Source organism: Oncorhynchus masou, unplaced genomic scaffold (genome assembly GCF_036934945.1).
Source record: "Oncorhynchus masou masou isolate Uvic2021 unplaced genomic scaffold, UVic_Omas_1.1 unplaced_scaffold_497, whole genome shotgun sequence".
Classification (NCBI taxonomy): Eukaryota; Metazoa; Chordata; class Actinopteri; order Salmoniformes; family Salmonidae; genus Oncorhynchus; species Oncorhynchus masou.
In genome coordinates, this window is record NW_027011368.1 from 27,256 (window position 1) to 34,755 (window position 7,500).

Sequence of the window (7,500 nt, forward strand, 5' to 3'; positions counted from 1 at the left end):
CCATCTTACTTTGGGTTTGAAGACTCTGGACAAAGATCTTATCCATCTCTCTTTGGGTTTAAAGACTGGGCAAAGATCTTACCCATCTCACTTGGGTTTAAAGACTGGACAAAGATCTTACCCATCTCACTTTGGGTTTAAAGACTGGACAAAGATCTTACCTATCTCACTTTGGGTTTAAATACTCTGGACAAAGATCTTACCCATCTCTCTTTGGGTTTAAAGACTCTGGACAAAGATCTTACCCATCTCTCTTTGGGTTTAAAGACTGGACAAAGATCTTACCCATCTCACTTGGGTTTAAAGACTGGACAAAGATCTTACCCATCTCACTTTGGGTTTAAAGACTGGACAAAGATCTTACCCATCTCACTTTGGGTTTAAAGACTGGACAAAGATCTTACCCATCTCTCTTTGGGTTTAAATACTCTGGACAAAGATCTTACCCATCTCACTTGGGTTTAAAGACTGGACAAAGATCTTACCCATCTCACTTTGGGTTTAAAGACTGGACAAAGATCTTACCCATCTCTCTTTGGGTTTAAATACTCTGGACAAAGATCTTACCCATCTCTCTTTGGGTTTAAAGACTCTGGACAAAGATCTTACCCATCTCTCTTTGGGTTTAAAGACTGGACAAAGATCTTACCCATCTCACTTTGGGTTTAAAGACTGGACAAAGATCTTATCCATCTCTCTTTAGGTTTAAATACTCTGGACAAAGATCTTACCCATCTCACTTGGGTTTAAAGACTGGACAAAGATCTTACCCATCTCACTTGGGTTTAAAGACTGGACAAAGATCTTACCCATCTCTCTTTGGGTTTAAAGACTGGACAAAGATCTTACCCATCTCTCTTTGGGTTTAAATACTCTGGACAAAGATCTTACCCATCTCTCTTTGGGTTTAAAGACTCTGGACAAAGATCTTAACCATCTCACTTCGGGTTGAAAGACAGGATTTTATAAAATCTATCTCACTCAGGTAATGGCTAGAGATAGCCGTGTAGGCTCATATTCTCTTGTAGTGGGTGTGTTTGCGCGTGTTCGCATGTGTGTGTGCGTGTGTGCGGCGTGTGTGTGTGCGAGCGTTTGTATGTGTATGGGTGATTGTGTGCTTGCTTGTGTATGTGTGTGTACGAATATATTATCCACTTCACTCAGTTAATGACTGGGCGAGGTATACAGTGGGATGAGAACAGCTCAAAAAATGAAATACCACAGGAGTAGCACTTACAGGCTTTCACTGAGTGGAGGCAACACTACCTCGACTAGTTAACAATGCAGGGATAGTGCAGAGAACACAACACTTAGGAGGCATATGGTAGTGTCCGCCTCATTCGGGTAATGACTGTATGGGACTAGGTAAGGAGGTGAAAGAACGGCTCATTCAGGTAATGACTGCATTTGGCTAGGTAAGGAGGTAATGACTACATGGGGCAAGGAGTTAGAACACCTGGATAGGAGTTAGAACACAGGGATATGAGTTAGAACACTTGGATATGAGTTAGAACACGGGGACGGGAGTTAGAGCACAGGGATATGAGTTAGAACACAGGGATATGAGTTAGAACACAGGGACAGGAGTTAGAGCACAGGGATATGAGTTAGAACACAGGGATATGAGTTAGAACACAGGGACAGGAGTTAGAGCACAGGGATAGGAGTTAGAACACAGGGATATGAGTTAGAACACTTGGATAGGAGTTAGAACACAGGGATATGAGTTAGAACACTTGGATATGAGTTAGAACACAGGGACAGGAGTTAGAGCACAGGGATATGAGTTAGAACACAGGGATATGAGTTAGAACACAGGGACAGGAGTTAGAGCACAGGGATATGAGTTAGAACACAGGGATATGAGTTAGAACACAGGGACAGGAGTTAGAGCACAGGGATATGAGTTAGAACACAGGGATATGAGTTAGAACACAGGGACAGGAGTTAGAGCACAGGGATATGAGTTAGAACACGGGGACGGGAGTTAGAGCACTTGGATAGGAGTTAGAACACAAGGATAGGAGTTAGAACACAGGGATATGAGTTAGAACACAAGGATATGAGTTAGAACACATGGATAGGAGTTAGAACACAGGGATAGGAGTTAGCTTCCAAAACGTCAACAAAACTAAGGGGATGATTGTGGACTTCAGGAAACAGCAGAGGGAACACCCCCCTATCCACATCGATGGAACAGTAGTGGAGAGGGTAGTAAGTTACAGTGCCACTGACACGGCCTGCAACGAAAACATGTGGTCTCTCCTTCACTGCAGCGGAGGTGAGTAAAACATTTAAACGTGTTAACCCTCACAAGGCTGCAGGCCCAGACGGCATCCCCAGCCGCGCCCTCAGAGCATGCGCAGAGCATTACCCCCTGAGCATCAGAGCATTACCCCCCTATATACTCCACACCATACCATTACCCCCCTGCATACCCCACACCATACCGTTACTCCCCTGCATACACCACACCATACCGTGTCTCCCCTGCATACCCCACACCATACCATTACTCCCCTGCATACCCCACACTATACCATTACTCCCCTGCATACCCCACACCATACCGTTACTCCCCTGCATACCCCACACCATACCGTTACTCCCCTGCATACCCCACACTATACCATTACCCCCTGCATACCCCACACCATACCGTTACTCCCCTGCATACCCCACACCATACCGTTACTCACCTGCATACCCCACACCATACCATTATTCCCCTGCATTCCCCACACTATACCATTACCCCCTGCATACCCCACACCATACCGTTACTCCCCTGCATACCCCACACTATACCATTACCCCCTGCATACCCCACACCATACCGTTACTCCCCTGCATACCCCACACCATACCGTTACTCCCCTGCATACCCCACACTATACCATTACTCCCCTGCATACCCCACACCATACCATTACCCCCCTGCATACCCCACACCATACCATTACCCCCTGCATACCCCACACCATACCGTTACTCCCCTGCATACCCCACACTATACCATTACTCCCCTGCATACCCCACACTATACCATTACCCCCCTGCATACCCCACACCATTCCATTACTCCCCTGCATACCCCACACCATACCGTTACTTCCCTGCATACCCCACACTATACCATTACTCCCCTGCATACCCCACACCATACCGTTACTCCCCTGCATACCCCACACTATACCATTACCCCCTGCATACCCCACACCATACCGTTACTCCCCTGCATACCCCACACCATACCGTTACTCACCTGCATACCCCATACCATACCGTTACTCCCCTGCATACCCCACACTATACCATTACTCCCCTGCATACCCCACACTATACCATTACCCCCCTGCATACCCCACACCATTCCATTACTCCCCTGCATACCCCACACCATACCGTTACTTCCCTGCATACCCCACACTATACCATTACTCCCCTGCATACCCCACACCATACCGTTACTTCCCTGCATACCCCACACTATACCATTACTCCCCTGCATACCCCACACCATACCGTTACTCCCCTGCATACCCCACACCATACCATTACTCCCCTGCATACCCCACACCATACCGTTTGTTACGTTCCCCAGTTTGTGTTGTAGTTTGTGTATTTGCATGTGTTTATTTCAGGAAATGGCTTCCTGAAATCCCTCAAGCAGCTGATTGGTCGACTCCATGGCTAATTGGAGAGCTGACCCCGCCCCCTCGTCAAGACGCAGCTGTCTCCAGTTACACATTCATTCTGAAGCTATATAAAAGCCAGTGTTCTGTTCAGGAGGTTAATGGCTGGCAGGTCATTGCAGAGAGATTGAATGTGATAGAGAATCATTGCTGAGAGAGGAGGCTGATGGCTGTGGATAATTTACTATGTTAGTTGTTGGTAGCAGTTGGTATGTTCAGTGAGTTTGTTGCTCAGATAGAGCTTATTTGATGTCCTTTGTTTCTTAGTTTGTTTGAGAAATTATTTGTTCTCCTGTTACATTTGTTCCAAGGGGGGAAGGGGAAGGCACCTAGGGAGTGCTTAGGCAAGAGGCCCGCGGGCATACATATACCCGTAGCATATTCACTGTCTAGGCACAATAGGTAAGATCTGGGCGGACCACCCCCTGTATTTTGGTTAGGGCAGCAGGTGGTGCTAAATTAGGTAAGTATTGGTTAGGCAGGTAAGGTAGGAGAGGGGGCTTTGAGATTTACTTTCTTTGCTTTGGTTCCGTCCAGCCCATTTTCCCCATATTACCGTGTAAAGGAATAAAGTCCTTGTAAACGGTACCACATTCTGTCTGTTGTCATCCTTACTCGCACCTACAGTCCATACCTTTTTCACTTCACGGAGAGTTGAGTTGAAGCAGGGTGTTGTGTTCCCTCTTCATAGAGGCGTGCGTAACACCGTTACTCCCCTGCATACCCCACATCATACCGTTACTCCCCTACATACCCCACACCATACCATTACTCCCCTACATACCCCACACCATACCATTACTCCCCTGCATACCCCACACTATACCGTTACTCCCCTGCATACCCCACACCATACCGTTACTCCCCTGCATACCCCACACTATACCATTACTCCCCTGCATACCCCACACCATACCGTTACTCCCCTGCATACCCCACACCATACCATTACTCCCCTGCATACCCCACACTATACCGTTACTCCCCTGCATACCCCACACCATACCGTTACTCCCCTGCATACCCCACACTATACCGTTACTCCCCTGCATACCCCACACCATACCGTTACTCCCCTGCATACCCCACACCATACCGTTACTCCCCTGCATACCCCACACCATACCGTTACTCCCCTGCATACTCCACACCATACCGTTACTCCCCTGCATACCCCACACCTTACCGTTACTCCCCTGCATACCCCACACCATACCGTTACTCCCCTGCATACCCCACACCATACCGTTACTCCCCTGCATACCCCACACCATACCGTTACTCCCCTGCATACCCCACACCTTACCGTTACTCCCCTGCATACCCCACACCATACCGTTACTCCCCTGCATACCCCGCACCTTACCGTTCCTCCCCTGCATACCCCGCACCATACCGTTACTCCCCAGCATACCCCACACCATACCGGTACTCCCCAGCAAACCCCACACCATACCGTTACTCCCTGCATACCCCACACTATACCATTACTCCCCTGCATACCCCACACCTTAACGTTACTCCCCTGCATACCCCACACCATACCATTACTCCCCTGCATACCCCACACCATACCGTTACTCCCCTGCATACCCCACACCATACCGTTACTCCCCTGCATACCCCACACCATACCGTTACTCCCCTGCATACCCCACACCTTACCGTTACTCCCCTGCATACCCCACACCATAACGTTACTCCCCTGCATACCCCACACTATACCGTTACTCCCCTGCATACCCCACACCTTACCGTTACTCCCCTGCATACCCCACACCATACCATTACTCCCCTGCATACCCCACACCTTACCGTTACTCCCCTGCATACCCCACACCATACCATTACTCCCCTGCATACCCCACACCTTACCGTTACTCCCCTGCATACCCCACACTATACCATTACTCCCCTGCATACCCCACACCATACCATTTCTCCCCTGCATACCCCACACCATACCGTTACTCCCCTACATACCCCAAACTATACCATTACTCCCCTGCATACCCCACACCATACCATTACTCCCCTGCATACCCCACACCATACCATTACTCCCCTGCATACCCCACACCATACCATTACTCCCCTGCATACCCCACACCTTACCGTTACTCCCCTGCATACCCCACACCATACCATTACTCCCCTGCATACCCCACACCATACCGTTACTCCCCTGCATACCCCACACTATACCATTACTCCCCTGCATACCCCACACCATACCGTTACTCCCCTGCATACCCCACACCATACCGTGTCTCCCCTGCATACCCCACACCATACCATTACTCCCCTGCATACCCCACACTATACCATTACTCCCCTGCATACCCCACACCACACCATTACTCCCCTGCATACCCCACACTATACCATTACTCCCCTGCATACCCCCACCATACCATTACTTCCCTGCATACCCCACACTATACCATTACTCCCCTGCATACCCCCACCATACCATTACTCCCCTGCATACCCCACACTATAACATACCCCACACCATACCGTGTCTCCCCTGCATACCCCACACCATACCATTAAACCTCTTCTCGATCAACGACCTTGTTCAGGGTTTTGTTCAGGCCTCGAACAACAGTTAAGATCTTAGTCAGCCAGTATCAATCAACTCCACACCCCAACGTCATTATGAAAAGAGAGGGAGGAACTGTTAACAACCAGGCAGCTTATCGATGTTCTCAACGACAATCAGAGTGCACTGTAGGCTACCTCTCACACAGCATACAGAGTCTAGACTAGGAACGCTGTTCAATCCGTATGGCGGAAGATCAGCTTTACATTGTGATTAACGTTTAAAAGCAATGTTGCCGCGATGGAGGAGAGACTACGTTCACGGTAAACTCTCCCGAGTGGCGCAGCGGTCTAAGGCACTGCATCTCAGTGCTAGAGTCGTCACTACGGACACCCTGGTTTGATTCCAGGATGTATCACAACCGGCCGTGATTGGGAGTCCCATAGGGCGGAGCACAATTGGCCCAGCATCGTCCGGGTGTGGCCGGTGGAGGCATATTTGCCTCGTTAAATATGAAAATATGTCTTCTCAATCAGAAAATGACCTTTACATTTGCATTGAGCAATCTGTACGGCTTCAGCTTCAGACTGAATAGAGTCCTAGATGTTTATGAACTGGAGAGTATCGATGAGACTGTCATTTCAACGTAGACACACTCTAGCTCATAAATATCTAGGGTGCATCCCAAACGGCACCCTATTCCATGTACAGTGCACTACGTTTAACCAGGGCCAATAGGGTAGTGGTCAAATGGAGTTCACTACGCAGGGAGTAGGGGACGCAAGCTAGATATTTATGATTGATGAATGAGAGTGTTCTCTGCTCTGACTGACGCTGTCTCAGCATGTAAAAAGACACGGGGAAGTGGGGGCTCTCTTAATGCGGGCACAGAACATCACACACACACACGCACACATGCACACGCACACACACACGCACATACGCACACACGCACACACACACACACGCACATACGCACACACGCACACACGCACACACACACACGCGCGCGCACGCACACACACACACGCACACGCACATAAGCACGCACGCACACACACACATACGCACGCACACGCACACGCACATACGCACGCACATACGCACATACACACACACACACATACACATACGCACATATTTGAGGCGGCAGGGTAGCCTAGTGGTTAGAGCATTGGACTAATAACCGAAAGGTTGCAAGTTCAAATCCCCGAGCTGACAAGGTACAAATCTGTCTTTCTGCCCCTGAACAGGCAGTTA